At 40.7% G+C, this 17,275-nt stretch overlaps 1 protein-coding gene across 1 annotated transcript in view; it reads left to right on the top strand.

Annotated features, from left to right (window-relative positions):
• LOC309602828 (3',5'-cyclic-AMP phosphodiesterase 4D) overlaps positions 1 to 17,275 on the top strand; it is a gene marked incomplete at its 5' end in the record, with an annotated part of 548,873 nt that overhangs the window by 112,382 nt on the left and 419,216 nt on the right. The window lies entirely within an intron of this gene.

Genomic DNA, 17,275 nt, shown 5'->3' with positions numbered 1-17,275 from the left:
GTGCTCCATATTTTATGATACCTAGCAGATTGTAAGAAAACAAACCTGTACTTAATTTATTCTGTAGGTAGATATTGCAATATTCATTGCTTCCTACAAGGATGTAGATTACACAAGTTTTTCAGAAAGTATTCACAACCAACTTCTTATGTGTATGGAAAGCTGCTGTATTGTTCATGAGCAGCCTAATGATACAGAATATATGAACATTTCTTTCTTTGAAGGGTTCACTTTTAAAAAAAACATCGAGACACACAACCTCCAAATGACCAGTAACAAAAATGCAATGATAAAATCTTACAAGTATTCCCCATTAATCCTAAGAAGTTAATCACATTCTAACAATAATGGCTAGGCACTGATAGTTTCCAGTGTCTCTGACCCCATCTTAATCCCTTTTCATGTACAAATTTAACATGTCCTGATTGCACTGGACCACGTTAGTACAAGCAACATGTAGTCACGCTGCTCTAAAAGAGGTAATAATTTCTAAGTCTACTATTCTTGCCTCTGTAAGGCTCCATTGATGAGATAGAGGGGAAGCAGGGCAACAGTGCTTCGGTGAATGCTGGCCCAAGAGATACACAGCTGGGAATGGTTTCAGAGTTTCTCCTCTTTGTGATTGCTGCCTTGAATAGTCACAATCTGGCTAGCATCCCTGTAGGGTTTATAAACCCAGCAAATATCAAGTAGAAGCAGCTCAGCCTCTGTTGTTTTTTGTTGGTTTTTTTTTTCCTTCTCCTTTTTTTGTTTATTTGTTTTGTTTTTTTTTTTAAAAAAAAGGAGTGAAAAGTAGTTTTTAATCATTTAATCTTTCTCTATCTCTCTCTACTTGAAAATACTGGTGAGAGAAAAGAGAGGGTTGAAGAGAATGATGTGGGTGCTGGCTGAAGTGATAAAATAGGATCAAAGCATTCCACCATTTTTGTAAAGTAAGTAACTTGAAAAACATGGCATTTTACTGTGCAAACAGTTGTCTATGAGATCTTTCACATTTGTCTCTGGAGGGCAGTACTCTTCTTATGCGAATGATTCATTTGACAAATGTGAAGGAATTTTCAGCCAGTGATTTTCATATTTTCAGAGCATAACTAAAACTGATATACTATACAGGCTACAGGCAAATATTGCAATTCAAATAACGTTCACTTGTAGCTCAAATATGAGCTGAACAATCCAAGTTTCCATGAAGGCAGCAGAAAAACCTCTTAGTAGTTCTAGCTGGAGGACTACCAAGCCAAAATGAGCTAAGCTTAGTAAATAAAGCTGTTTAATATCACCAGGATATTTTCAGTGAAAATGAGATGCGCAAGTAACAAATGACAATTTTGATAAATAACACTTTAAAATTTTTTTATATCTCAAGTTAATATCCTTCAATAAAGGCCTTTACTTTGGAGAGTTACAGATGGGAAATTAAATTGGCAATATTCACACTCACTTACCCGCATTAATGAATGCTACTTTCCCCTCTATCCTTCATTTAAATAGTAAGTAATCCACTGACATGCAAAATTACATTTTACTATTCAAACTGTTAATATTTTTGATTCACCAAAACCAAGTAATTAAGAAACTTTTTACTGGAAATATAATTTGTTAAGATAATTTACATCTATATGATTTATTTGTTTAAAAATCATTTATTGAAAAAATGACTGATACCGATTCCTAACTTTCTAATTAAAAAATATGCAGTTTCTGCTATGTTAGAGATTTCAACACGTTAATTAGTTTCAGTGCATTATATTTTTACATTTTGGTCTGTGTCTGACAAAATTAAGATTAGGTACATGTTAATTAAGCTGTCCAGTAATTGAAATATATTATACAGGAGAATGTAACGTCTTTTGAATGCTGTTTCCAAGAAGGAAATGAACTCTATTACTCATCCTAACAATGGTGGGTAGATCTACTGCCTTACTTAAAAAAAAAATTAAAATCCAGAAATATTTTAGGAGGCTTTGAGAGTAATTAACTGAAATCTATTGGCATGAGCCTTTCCATTCATTTGCCTTCTTACTACCTGGGAACAGTCAACTGAAATACCTGTATTGCTCTTCCTGCAAAGTGAAAATTTTAGAATTTATTTTAAAAGCATTTTTACTTTTACTCTCTATCTTGCTTGATAAAGTTGGAGAAAACTGTTAAAGCTTATGTGAGAGCTTGAAGGAATTAAGGGGATGTAGAAAGAAAAATACCTACTTTAAAAAAGTTATTTCAAGGTTAGCCCTAGCAAAAATATTAATTCAGTTGAATTAGTGGAATACCTAGTTGCCTTTTTTGCCTCTTTAAGAGAACTTAAATAGCAGAAATATTTCAGATTGGAGGGGGGTTCAGTAATCCAAACCCTTATTAGAAATTATCAAACTAATTAAGACAATGAGTAGCAAGCTTCAGATATGGTTTGAGAAGTATAAAGGAGCCAAAGAATTATACTGCCTAGTTCTGAATACGCATCTTATCCATCTTTATCCAAAAGCACAATCTTTACCAATTAGAATTTGAATGGTCTTGAATTTTCTAGCACCTTTTTCATGAGATCGGTTAAAACTTGGAATCATGCAAAACTCACCTGCCTTAGAGTTTGATTAAGCACTCCAGTTCTTTTTTTTTTTTTTTTTTTTTGGAAAGTCCGGTATGGTTTTATGTTTTTACACTGAGAGCTGAGTGAAACTAGGTTTGAATGAGGTTTGCTTTTAACTTGTAGGCTTTCTTGTTTGTAGAAGTCAGAGTAAAATTAAGAGGGTTTAATGCTGTGCAAGTCTTATAGGAATGAAACGCTCCTAAACCCCTGCAAACTGAAGTCATGTTTCATACAAGTGTACCCTTAATAAAATATCTTGGATGCCACCCACATTCCTCTGGTTGAAGTGAGAAAATCAATAATTCAACCAATAGAGTGGAAAATAAACTGGAGAAGTACCTTTATCCTTCAGACCTTGTTCAAAATGGGCTAGATTCTCTCTTTGTGATTTTTCCAGATCAAAGGATGATGTGTAGTTGTATTATTCAGGAACTACTTTGGAAACAAAGTCTGAATCAAGGTAGCACCATCCCCTATTGCTACAAAAGGAGGAAACTCCGCAGAGCCTCTCTCAGGGCTTATGCTTCATTTAATCTGCTGCTGTGGTACAGTGGAGAAGAGGAGGTGGCGGGAAGAGCACCAACTGTGCTAAATCCCTCCTCTCTTGCTCCTGTGCTATCCAACTGGGAAAGTAATAACTGTTGCTGTTGTTTCCTCCTCCAGCTGCAAATCAAGGCAGTCAAGGGAATGTTTTTAAGATCTGCCCCCTTTTACGTTCAGTAATTATATAGCACTAGCAAGAATCTAGCTTGTGATTTTTAGTGTGCTTCTGAAATAGAGTGAGCCTTTGCTCGTTGCTCCAAGTGGGAGGTTACAAGAAATTGTGATCTTAGTGGGTGCAAAATGCCTTTCATCTCAGTCAGCTCAGCTTTTCATCAGTAGAGCTCTGCATCAGCCTGGGGGTGTCAAAGCCCAAGCTTTAGCTCTGTCTGTCCATGTACCTGCAGTATCAAACACATGGTCCTTACATACTTGACAGATTTTAAATTACCTGGGTAAGAGGAGAGGGCTGGCTTTGTGTGACAGGATATTTCTCTTCTGTGTGGCTGGGTTGTGATGAATGTATTCCACAGGACTGAACTCAGTGCTTTAATATACAGAACAAGAATACAATCTATACAGAAAGACTGTGCTCTTGCAACTGAAATTTTGATAAGTTCAGAGAAACATCCTTCTAGCATACATACTCTCTGTAAGAAACAGAAACTGTGTGCTCGCAAGGAACTGTTAGCTTTAGGTTTGTATTTTGAAAGCCATGTAGTAGTCTGTATTGTAGTAAATATTTAAATGGATATGATTTCTATTTTACTTTATACTGTAAATTAATTTGGTATTTATACCACACATATTCTAAGAAAAGTAGATCTTTGAATCAATTGTGATTGAACACAGGTAAAGTTAAAGAATGCTCAAAAATATCATCTGTAGGGTAATACATTAAGCATTTTAATTATGCTTATGTATGGAAGGCACTAGATTAGATAGCTAATAAGATTACAGTGTCGGATTTTTTTCAAAACTGGAAAGGGTTATTTCTCACTAAAAAACTGTATCAAAAATAAGTCCCCATGGAGCTACCTGCAGGAATATCTTTCTGCAAACTGGAAAAGCAACCTTCCTAATAGGCGATAAGTGTCAAACCTGCATAATTATACAGTTCTAGATTAATCCCCCTTTTATCATGTTAATAGTAAATTTAGTAGAATTAAATTATGGAGTCATTCCATAATTTACAAAAGGCATTCAACAAAAAAACCATTGATTGTTAATTTCTCTCTGAATTAGGATTTCAGAATATACATTGAAACAGATACAGTGCTCTTACCGTGACTGTCCCTTTGTTTACAATGGTAAAGAAGTTCATGATTCATGTGAATACATTCTACAAGTAGATTATGTGAGACTTATATGGGTACGTTCTTGTAATATTTTCTTTTTCTATGATTTGTAGTTCTACATCTAACAACATCTTCTACATTTAATCAGACCTCTACTTTTTAAAGCACTCATTTTTTTCCTCTTTAATAATTCATGTTTTCAATTGATTTCTAGAATGATGATCTGCTGAATTCCTTTTCCATTGCTAGCGGCAGGAATGTGTTTCTGCTTCATGAATCAGACGTGATAAAAAAATGTATATGAACAGCTAGTGACTGCCCACTGTATCTGAAATTCAACCTTATTGGACTTAAAAAAACTCAGTGAAACTTTATGGTTATATGTAAAATATAGTACAGTTTCTTAAGTGCCATTGTGCTGAATTATAACAGGATTACTATCAGTGCTGTAGTCAGTGGTGAATACTACTGAACAAAATTTATCATCATCTAACGTGTGTGTTTTAGCATTGGTTCATTTCTTGCACAGAAAATGCAAGTGATTTTCTCTCACTTTACCACTGTTTACAAGGTATGTAAACTATTACAGAAATATCTTCGCTGACATAAAGTGGGTGGACATTATTAACTTCCTAATTAAATCGCTGTATATTTTCTTTTCTGATCTAGCTGTACTTGTTATCTCCTTAATGTACTGACCTTCAATGTTATATTTTTATCTCAATTTTGAATTATTTCTATTGCATTTAGACAACATACTTCCCTTATATTCAGGCCAAAAATAAAAATACAGTGGTTTGTAAGGACTGCATGTCATTATTAGTCCAGGAAATGAAGGGACAAAGTAAGGTGCTCCCAATTATTTTCTGTATGTCAGAATTACTTATCTTCACTGCAGTATCATCATAGATATGTGTTAAGAACCGCAGTCCCATTCTGAAAGAGTAAGAGATGCAACAGTTTATCTAGTACACTGTTAAGGCTATCACCATCAGCTGAACAGAGCCTTGAAATAACGTCAAAACCTTTGTAAACAAAGATATAAAAGCAAACAAAATTTCTATTTTTTGAAACACTATTCTTTCTATTTTTCTAAGTATTTTTTAAAAGCAAGGACATGTTTTTAAAAAGAGATGTGAAAGGTTAAGAATCCTAGCTAACTTAAAATGGCATTTTCTTATGAGGTAAAATGTTACATTTTATTTTATGGATCTCTGCACATTTTGGTGTGCTTTACACAGAGAGCTCTGAGATGCTAATACAAGGCTAATGGGTGGGTACAGCTGGAGCAGTACTTCTCATATTCAAGCCTCAACTCGCTAGGGAGGCTCCAGTCTCCTGTGAGAAGGCTCAGGCAAGTTCCAGGAAAATGAAAAGAAATGTATTTTTCTAAATCATTTTCAGTTACAACTCTCAAACGTAGAATGTTCCATTGCTATTGAGTCTTCAGCAGACTTAGTACTTTTGAGGATTCTGTGGTGAAATAAGCTAGGTGAGTAACAAAAAAAATTTGTCTTGACTTCATATATGAAATATTGACAAAAAGGTATCATATACCTCTTTTTTTTTTTTTTTTTTTTTTGATAAAGCTGCTAGGTCCTATTTATAGCATATTTTGCAGGGAAGTGTAAATATTCTGTGCTTTAGGAATAAAATGTTCTGGCAGTGTCTTAACACACCAATATAATAAACAACTGGTCATACACATGTTGTTTTTTTAAATTTAAATATAAAGATTAGGAGGCGACTGGAATGAAAGTCAGATATTTAACTGTAATTGAACGTCTCCCTTAATATTGTGCCATGTCTTGTGCCCTGTGGTTCAGTTTCCACTTGTGTAAAATACAGATAGCAACATCCTATTTGTATTTTTTAGATGAAGTGGATGAAAAACACTATGTAAATGCAAACCCCCATTATTCTTAATAACATAATACTGTATCTAATTATAAAATAGGTATACAAATGGAATATACCAATGCTATAATTAACATATGGCTATTACAATATACATGCATTGCTCTTCCTTATTATAAAGCATTTTTAAAATCAAATCAGGGTAAGTCTGTTGAAGGGTACTGAGGCACCCATCTGCCGACCTGACAGGGAGTCACAAGAGGTATGCTGCCTTCCAGGAGCTAAGGTTCGAGATGTGGCCGAGAGGGTGCCACAACTCATCAAGAAAACGGATTATTATCCATTGTTACTATTTCATGTAGGCATGAACGACACTGAAAGCCAAAACCTGGGTAAAATCAAGGAAGACTTTCAAGCCCTGGGGGTGCAAGTGAAAAACGTTGGTGCCCAGGTTATCTTTTCCTCCATTTTGCCAGTTCGAGGGAAGGGGGTATCCATAAATAGGCGCATAATGCATATCAACTCCTGGCTACATGGCTGGTGCCGTCGTGAGGGTTTTGGCTTTTACGACAATAAGGCATTCTTCGAAGACTATAACATGCTAGGGAGGGATGGAATCCACCTGTCTAGAAGGGGCAAGGGAATCTTCAGAAACAGGCTGGCTAACTTGGTGAGGCAGGCTTTAAACTGAAGGACTCGGGGAGTGGGGTCCAAAACAGAAATGCTCGTGCCACCACATCCAGCTGGGGAGTAAGTCAGGCCAACCAGAGCGGTGACGGGTGTTCCTTAGCTGTCTCTCAAAATGTGTACCAGAGGAGCAACAACCTCAAGTGTATGTATACTAATGCACACAGTTTGGGACACAAACAGGAGGAACTGGAGCTCTGTACCCAGTCAGAAGGTTATGATATCATAGATATCATTGTAACTGAGACATGGTGGGACAACTCACATGACTGGGGAATCACGATGGACGGTTACAGGCTGTTTCACAAAGACAGGCAAGGAAAAAGAGGTGGAGGAGTCGCACTCTGTATTAAGGAAAACCTCGAATGTATAGAAGTCAACTACGATGATTGTGAGTGCTCTATTGAATGCCTTTGGGTTAAAATCACAGGGGTCATCTCCAAGCAGGACCTTACAGCGGGCATCTGCTACCGACCCCCAAACCACGATGACAAAGCCAATGAAACAGAATTTGGGACACTAAGGCAAGCTTCTAGTCAACAGAACCTGGTTCTCATGGGTGACTTCAACTACCCAGACATTTGCTGGAAGAACAATACAGCAGCTCGCATGTCATCCATCAAGTTCCTGGAATGCCTGGAGGACTGCTTCCTCTTACAAATGTTAGATGAGCCAACCAGGAAGGAGGCAATACTGGACCTGCTATTCACAAACTAAGAAAACCTGATTTGTAATATCTCGGTCAGTAACAACCTTGGCTGCAGTAATCACAATATTGTGGAGTTCGGGATCCAGCTGAGCATGCTGAAGGTTAGCACCAAGACAAGGGTTCTAGATTTTAGAAGAGCAAACTTCAGCTCACTCAGAGCTCCGTTGGGAGGGATTCTGTGGGAAGCTTCCATGCAGGATAAAGGAGCCAGTGAGTGCTGGGAGTTCTTTAAGAACGCTCTCTTGGAAGCACAAAACCAGTTTACCCCCTATAAAAGAAAAGGAAGTAAGCGGAGCAAGAGGCCCCCTTGGCTCAACCACGAGCTCCTGAGTCTGCTTAAAACCAAGAGATGCATACCAGAGATGGAGAAGTGGAAGATTGACCACTGAGAACTACACGGGCATTGCCAGAGTGTGCAGAGATGCAGTTAGAAAGGCAAAAGCTCAACTTGAATTGGAACTGGCCAGAGACGTCAAAAGAAACAAGAAAAGGTTCTTCCGGTATGTAAGTTGCAAGCAGAAACAGAAGGAAAACATAGGCCCACTGTTAAACAGTAGAGGTGAATCAGTCACCAACAATGCTGAAAAGGCAGAGATTCTCAACAGCTTCTTCACCACTGTCTTTACCAACACTGTTGGATCCCAGGTGCTGGGAACAAAAATCCAGGAGGATCCAAACATAGACCCACCATCAGTGAAGAAGGAGTTAGTATGTGAATTATTACAGGAGCTTGAGCCCTACAGATCAATGGGCCCTGACGCCATCCACCCCAGGTTGTTGAGAGAGCTGGCTGATGTCATTGCGGGGCCACTCTCTATAATCTTCAAGAAGTCGTGGAGATTGGGTGATGTCCCAGCGGACTGAAGGAAGGCAAATGTTACCCCTATCTACAAGAAGGGCTCAAGGGAGGATCCAGGTAATTATAGGCCCATCAGTCTTACTTCAGTCCCTGGGAAAGTCATGGAACGGATCCTCCTGGGGGCCATCACAAGTCAAATGAAGCACGTGATTGGGAAAAGCCAACAACGACTTCACTACAGGCAGATCATGCCTGACAGATCTGGTGGCCTTCTATGATAAAGTGACCTGCTCGGTTGACATGGGGCGAGCAGTCAACGTTGTCTACTTGGACTTCTCCAAGGCCTTCGATACAGTTCCCCACGGCCTCCTCCTGGAGAAACTGTTGCGTTATGGCCTGGACAAGTGGTCTGTGCAGTGGGTGAGGAATTGGCTGACAGGCCGCACCCAAAGGGTGGTGGTAAATGGCTCTTCTTCAAACTGGCAACTCGTCACAAGTGGGGTCCCCCAGGGATTGATATTGGGCCCAACGCTATTCAATATCTTCATAAGCAATCTGGATAACAGGATCAAGTGTAGCCTGATGAAGTTCGCAGATGACACCAAACTGACTGGGGAAGTAGACACTCTGGAAGGGAGAGCCACCCTGCAGGAAGATCTGGATAGGCTGGAAGAGTGGGCTAACAAGAACCTTATGAAGTTTAACAAAGACAAGTGTAAGGTCTTGCACCTGGGAAAACATAATCCAGGAATGCAGCTCAGACTGGGATCCACCTGGCTGGAGAGCAGCTCTGTGGAGAGGGACCTGGGGGTCCTGGTGGACAGGAAACTCAACATGAGTGAGCAGTGTGCTGCTGCGGCCAAGAAGGCCAACGGGATGCTGGGTTACATCAAAAAGGGCATCACCAGCAGAGATAAAGAAGTCATTATCCCACTCTACTCAGCGCTTGTCAGGCCACACCTGGAATGCTGTGTACAGTTCTGGTCCCCGTTATATAAAAAAGATGTGGACAGGCTGGAGGGGGTCCAGAGAAGGGCCACCAAGATGATCAAGGGTCTGGGAAGCCTGCCGTATGAGGATAGGCTGAGAGAGCTGGGTTTGTTCAGTCTTGAGAAAGGCAGGCTTAGAGGTGATCTCATTACCACGTACCAGTACTTAAAGGGGAGCTACAAAGAAGATGGAGACTCCCTTTTTACAAGGAGTCACATGGTGAGGACAAGGGGTAACGGGTACAAGTTACTCTTAGGGAGATTCTGATTGGACATGAGAGGTAAATTTTTCACAATGAGAACAGTCAATCACTGGAACAATCTCCCCAGCGAAGTGGTTGACTCCGCTACACTGGGCACTTTTAAGACTCAGCTGGACAGGGTGCTGGGCCATCTCATCTAGATTGTGCTAGAAAGGTTGGACCAGATGATCCCTGAGGTCCCTTCCAACCTGGTATTCTATGATTCTGTGAAACCTGTGTATTGAGTTTGCGTGGCAAGGTTTAGGTAGCAGGGGAGCTACAAGGGCGGCTTCTGTGAGAAGCTGCTAGAAGCTTCGCCCATGTCCAATACAGACAATGCCAGCCAGCTCTAAGATGGACCCACCACTGGCCAAGGCTGAGCCTATCAGTGATGATGGTAGCGCTTCTGGGATAACATATTTAAGAAGGGGGAAAAAAAACCCTGCGCAACAGCAGCCAGGAGAGAAGAGTGAGAATATGTGAGAGGAACAGCTCTGCAGACACCAAGGTCAGTGGAGAAGGAGGGGGAGGAGGTGCTCCAGGGGCCAGAGCAGAGATTGCCTTGCAGCCCATGGAGGTCTACGGTGGGGCAGATACCCACCTGCAGCCTGTGGAAGACCCCACACCAGAGCAGGTGGATGTCCAAAGGAGGCTGTGACCCCATGGGAAGCCCATGCTGGAGCAGGCTCCTGGCAGAACCTGTGGACCCGTGGAGAGAGGAGCCCAGGCTGGAGCAGGTTTGCTGGCAGGAGTTGTGACCCCGTGGGGGACCCATGCTGGAGCAGTCATTCCTGAAAGACTGTACCCTGTGGAAGGGACCCAGTCTGGAGCAGTTTGTGAAGAACTGCAACCTGTGGGAAGGAGAATTATGTGGAGGACTGTTTCCCATGGGAGGGACTCCACACTGGAGCAGGGGGAGGGTGTGAGGAGTCCTCCCCCTGAGGAGGAAGGAGTGGTGGAGACAACGTGTGATGAACTGACTGCAACCCCCATTCCCCATCCCCCTGTGCTGCTCGGGGGGAGGAGGTAGAGAAATCAGGAGTGAAGTTGAGCCTGGGAAGAAGGGAGGGGTGGGGGGAAGGTGTTTTTAAGATTTAGGTTTTATTTCTCATTACTCTACTCTGATTTGATTGGTAATATATTAAATTAATTTCCCCACATTGAGTCTGTTTTGCCTGTGACCGTAATTGGTGAGTGATCTCCCTGTCCTTATGTGTCCCCATGAGCCTTTCATTATATTTTCTCTTCCCTGTCCAGCTGAGGAGGGGGAGTGATAGAGCAGCTTTGGTGGGCACTTGGCGTCCAGCCAGGGTCACCCCACCACAGCCTGTATTGAAAAGGGCCATGGTCACAGAGACTGACCTGGCTTTGTGAGACCCAAGTCTTAGCACCTCCTTTCCATTGGAGGTTACCATGTCTATGGTCTGTTAAACTATTGGCTTGGGTGGTCTCTAACTTGATGTGAATTTTTTTAGGGTGTATCATTTCACAAAACTGAGTGAGAGGGTGTTCAGTAGAACCGTTTAACCACCAGAACCAAGAAAGAGATGATCTGCAGTTTGTGGGAGAGAAAGATGGTCTGGGCCAGTTAATGTGGATGTACTGCATCCAGAATAATTAATATGGTTACTGTATAGGAACACGGTTTTTGTAGGTGGAGGCTCAGAGAAATTTTTGAAGCTTCTAAGCAGAGAAGCAGGTAATACTTCTAAAGAGAGAAAATCATTCCTCCAGACATTCTGAGCTAAGCTTAGCTAGGCACATTTTAAACAGATCTAACCTTCTTTCTCCATACTGTGCTCCTTTCAGACTCTGAGAGCAAACATGAATCTCCCAACTGTAGTTATGCAGAAACTGGATTCTTTAACAACTGACTAGAAAGTAAAACATTTGCTTGTAAGCATCTTTTTAGTACAGGCTTTTATTTGAGAGGTTTTGCAAAAGGACAGCTTATTTCAGCCACTGTTTTTTCACTGTTTCTCTCTGTAACTGGGAAAATTTCAATTTTATCCTGATCTTCAAAAATGGAAATTTTAGCAAGAGAGGATTAACATATTCCTTTTTTTTTAAAATTTACTTGTATTAATGCTTGCTGTATGCTAGCTTTTAAAAAAAACCCAAAAAACTAAAGATTTTGCTCTATAGAGCTTACAATGCAGGAAAGAACATATTCATATATTGTTAGTTTCATTCTTGAACCCTGAAATTCCAGTAAAATTTTAAAAAACAATTTAGGCCCACATTCTCCAGGGAAAGCAGGTGTCAAACTGTGAGCTAATTTCCAGCATAGGGCTCAGGCTCGAAAACCACACCTGTGTCTGTCTGTGTCTTGTCTTAAGTCTGCTAGAAATTATTCTCCATCCTCCAAAAACCAATGCAGTAATCAATACTCCTTGCTCAAAATATTGAATTTTTTTTTAACTTTTAAAAAATGGACCCCCTCCCCAACATAGTTGCCTTCTATGTGTAGTCATGAGTTGTCTCACTCCAATACAAATTTAAAATAACTTCTGTTTATATCCTAGGTTTTGGTGGGACTGTTAAGAGTTCATGTAAAAGAAAGGGTTTGGAGCCATAGGATGCATGTGTGCAGTTTTATTCTTGTTGTTTGTATGGTGCCATAACTTCAAAGGTCTGTTATGTCAGTCAATAAAAATTCCTATCCTAAAGAGGATACAAACAAAATATATCTTAAAAAATCAAGTCTTCCATCATAGCTTGTTAGCAAACTGGGAGCTGTTGGCTTCTTTACATCTGGACAATTTTGAAAGTCATAGAATTGCTAGGTTAAATGAATTCTACAAAATTAATAGAAGTTAATAATACTGTAAAAGTTAAGGTGGTCTGCTTTTACCCCTCTGCTATTTTACACAAGTAGTGATGAACTAGTGCATTTATTTCACTTACAGAAACTTGGTGATTCTTTTCTGTATTGGCAATTATAATCACTACAAATAAGTATTAATTTAGTCAGAAACTGAAGCTGATCACAAATGCTACATGACAATGTAAAACTAAGGCTTTAGTCTGTGACACTTGTTTCAGTGGTCAATCAAAGTTTTCTGGGTGTTTGAACACCATAACGCCATGGTGCCCTGTAAACCAGATCACTGACTTGGGCTAGATCAGTTCAGCAACCTGTGGAACAACCCAATTAGTGATCTGGTCTACAGCAAGCTTCTGCATGCTGTTGTTCTGCTACACCTGAGGAGGTAAGGAATTGCTGCATGATAAGAATTACAGGTGGCAGAGAAAGGATCTCCAACTGTCTTGGCCTCTGATGCCAGTCATCTCTCTCTGACAACCTTGCTTTTCTATCTTATCTTTATTTCAAGTATATGAGAATTGTCATTATTTCACTCAGATGTCTTTCTGTAGCGTTACCACAGAAGAAACTGTAAAATGTGTTTCAAAGTACACAAAAAGCTTATTCATTCTTAAAAAAATCCACTAAATTAGTCACTGTCATCATAAGATTTGACAGATTAGAGCTGGACTTTCTGTTCATTTTAAATTGCTGGTCTATTAAGCCTAGTTATAATTTCAGTTTAAATAGCATTTTATAAATATTATCTGTGATTATGGATTAAGATTACAGTTTGAAACAGTGATATAGTTATGACATTGCAAAATTATTTTCTTTTTCATATCAAAATATCCTTTAGGATTGACAGCATACCTGTTTCTTAAACTGAGGGCAGGTGAAAAGGTAAAAGAAATATGGGGTAGATTGAAATGAAAAAAGTCAGGAAACTGATTATGAACTAGAAAGTTACTAGTGTAGTTATATTTAATCAGTCTTTGTTCATAACAACTGAAAGTTGTCCCATATGGCCTATATGAAGGACTGGAAAACTACACTAATTCTGAATTAAAAGTTACCCATTTATAATATGCCATCACTATCCATGTGTCTATTTGGTTCCCTTCTTTCCAACTTCAGAAGAAAAGCCAAAAGACTAGTAGGGATGGACTCTTACCAAAAATGGCTGTCAGCATATCTATCTTAGCTTACATCAGTATATAACCTAATGCAGTTTACACTACTGACCTGAATTCAAACAAGATAGCCTACGGAAAGTTTATCTACTTTTGTGCAAGTCTCATTGGCATGAAGCTACAGTAAGGTTTCTGTACAAGAACCCCCCCCCCCACACACACAATTCCCCCTCCCCCCAAAAAACCAATTGTCTGAAAAGAATTCTTGTGGTTGTCTAGATGAATTCTGATGCAGTACTTTCCATTCTACTTGCAAAAGTATTAGCAGCGTAATATAGATAAGCTTATACTTTTACTGCCTTTTCTGTGTTTCTCGGATCTAATATTTTTTATTTTAAATGCTAACATGCTTTGATTATCTGTCAAATTGTACTTGGTCTCTAAAACATTGGGTGTACTCTGAAACTATTGGATTGAATGGGGAATATCAGAAGTGCCCTTATAAATTCAAATACGTAAGATCAGAGCAGACTGATCCAAAGGGCAATGCCAGTGTGACTGTGAGGCTGCTGTTTTTCATTTGTGGAAAGTCATGATGGTTAAGGGAAGTCCCTGTCAGCTGGGAAAAGGTTAATGTTACACCATTCTTAAGAAAGGCAAGGAGGAGGATGAAAGTACTATAGACTGATCGGCCTCACCTCAGTTGCTGCAAAGGTCCAAGCACATCTCTGAATCTATTTTCAGACCTGTAAAGGACATAAACATAGTCAGGACTACCCAACATACAGATTTACCAAGGGCAAATAATGTTTCGTTGACCTGACTGCCTTTCACGATGAAAAGACTCTGTGGAAGAGAGAACAGTGGGCGTAACATACCTTCAGTTTAGCAAGGCTTTTGAAACAATCCCCCAAAACATTCTCATTTGGAAATTGAGGAAGTCTGGACTGGATGAACAAGGACTACTAGGCGGGATCAAAGTGTAGAGAATTGTGTCTCAGCATCTGGCTGGCAGCTGTTAATGGGCACATCACCCTGAGGGGTTGATACTAGAGCCCATGTTGAAGTGCAGAGTTCAGCACCCAGACAGGATAACCTGAAGCACCGGCACAGGCCGGCAAGTGACTGACCGGGTCACAGCCCTGCTGGAAAGGACCTGGGGGTTTCAGTGGACTGCGGGGTGCGTAGCAGCCAAACACTGCGCTCTTCATCATAACTAAAACAAACCACATGCCAAAGTGACTGTAGCTAGTGGGTGAAGGGGAATGCTGGGCGCCCCAGGAGGGCTGGGGCCTAGGGCACACGATCACTGAGGAGCGCTGGAGGGGGCTGAGCTTACTTAGTCTGCTGCGGAGGGGGTGAAAGGCGATCTAATGGCAGCTGCTGGAAGGGTAGTTGCAAAGGACAACAAGTTTAAGCTCTCCTCAGTGGCGGTTTAAGGAGGGGCAAGGTCCCCTGATTGGGAGGTTCAGATTGAACATCGGGAACATCTTCTCCATTAGGAATGTGGTGCAGCACCGGAGCAGGTTACCCACGGAGGCTGGGGAATTTCTGTTGTTGGAGTTTTTTGAGATTCAGACAAAGCCATGGCTGATGTGACCTAGTGTTGATGACAGTCCCATTTGGAGTGAGGCTGGACTGGACAGCCTCATGAGGACCCTTCCAAACACCAGTTCTATCATTCTGTGAAATTGTAGTGAGATTGGTCACAGAAGCTGTGTCTAATTTTAAGAGAGTAGAGGGAACTAGCAATGGTGAAATATGGTCCCATTTCAATATGGGAATGGAGGTAAGGAGAGGAGAAATTTATCTTCTCTGAGTTTTTCATGGATTTGCATCCTATATCCTGTATCCCACGTTGCAGTTATCCCTGTTGTTTATTTCATTTTGGACATCATTCTCTCTTGTCTCACTTCAGTCTTTCTCCTTCCGTCTTCTTCCAATTTCTGTGTCCTGTACATGCTGTGAAAACTGTCACAGCCTGCTACAGCTGGGCAAGTGGTAGTATCTAAGACGTCTGGTTTGGAAATAGCTTTATATGTCTGGATAAATAGCAGGAGAATCAGAACTTGATAAATGAATGAGCTCAAGCTCAAGTTTCCTTCAATGGAAGTACTACTTTTTTCCAGTATTTACAATATTTATCACAACTTATTATCCTGTCTGAAATTGCTTGGTGAAACCTAAAGTTATTAGGGCAGGAAAGAAGAAATGAAGTGATGATGGATGATTATCAGAATTATCCAGGCAAGTACTGTTGGCTTGGAAAAACACAAACTGGGAGTTTTGCTCAACAGAAGCTTCGATGTACATGGTTAGAGAGTAATTCTTGATTTTAGGAGAGCTGTGTGTCTGGGGAGGAAGGCAGGCTGACTTTTAAGATGGAGAATGGAAAAAAATGCATCAACAGGTTACAGAGTTGACATAGGAGTACATTTCCATTAATAAGAAATTAAGAAGTTTAGAAAGAAATTTATGAGGTTTAAAATTATTGCAAATTTGTGATGGAAAGGGAAAAAGGATGGCAAGAGCAATTTTGTGATTGAGGAAGTAGAAGTTGTACATGAAGCTAATCAGAACAGTCTAATGAGTAGATGAACACTGATTGGAAGAAAATATGTTTTTGTAAAGATACTGTAGGAAAGAGATTTTTGCAATGCATCCTTGCTTAGTACTGATATTCTGGCAAACAGAATAGAAGGACCAGACAAATACATATTAATAGTTTTCAAATGAACACCTGCCTGTGTCTATTTCATATTTTGCCAGGAGTGTAGCGATTATAATTTTGTTGTGAATAAGAAGAAATGTTAGATTTTAGAGTATTACCATAGAGGACAAATATGAATGCTACTTAAAAAAAATGCAAGGAAAAAAAAAGGCAACTTAAAAAAAATGCAACTTCCTTCAGTTCTGGATTATTGATTTTACATGAGCACCAATGAATTTGAAATGTAAAACTAATTTAAAAATGCTTTTTAGGATGAAGTTCCTTTTCTGTAAATTTTAACTTTAAATGATATTTTTCTGTGGCAGTTAGGAACTCCTGAAACTAGCGGTTTATAATATAAAAGCTTCTCTGTAGCAGTAGGCTCAGGATCGCTATAATTAAACCTTCCTCGCATTGATTTACAGCCAGTCTTACTCGCAGGGGGGAGAGAGCTTACTCATCAGTGAAGATGGCAGACCAGGGAAGGTTTCAAGCTGGGAAACAGACCATTTCCGAAGCTGATGCGGCAAAGATTGAACGCACGATCCAGGGAATAAGGGGTGGCGGGAGGAGGAGTTTAGGGAGTAAGAACGCGTTTTTAACCCACCGCAAAGTTCTCGCTGAAGTGGAGCGTGAGCAACTTTGCCACCTGCCGTCGCTTTGCAGCTGGAGCCCCTCCGGGAAGGAGTCACCTCCGGCCAGCGGCGGCTGCGCTGACAGCGGCGGTGCCGCGGGCTCCCGCGGCCTCCGGAAGGGAGCGGCGCGCCCGGGGCGGAGGCGGGCGGCGGCAGGGGGAGCCCCTCCGCGCTCCCTCCTAGTCCCGGTCCCGGTCCTCCCCTGGGCCGGGCCGGGCGGGCTCCCCGCCGTGCCGGCTCCCCGCCGTGCCCTCCACTGCCTCCCGCACACCCCAGCGCGCCC

The sequence above is a fragment of the Platalea leucorodia genome, assembly GCF_965183815.1.
Source record: "Platalea leucorodia genome assembly, chromosome: Z".
Classification (NCBI taxonomy): Eukaryota; Metazoa; Chordata; class Aves; order Pelecaniformes; family Threskiornithidae; genus Platalea; species Platalea leucorodia.
This window is presented reverse-complemented; position numbering and strand designations above follow the sequence as displayed.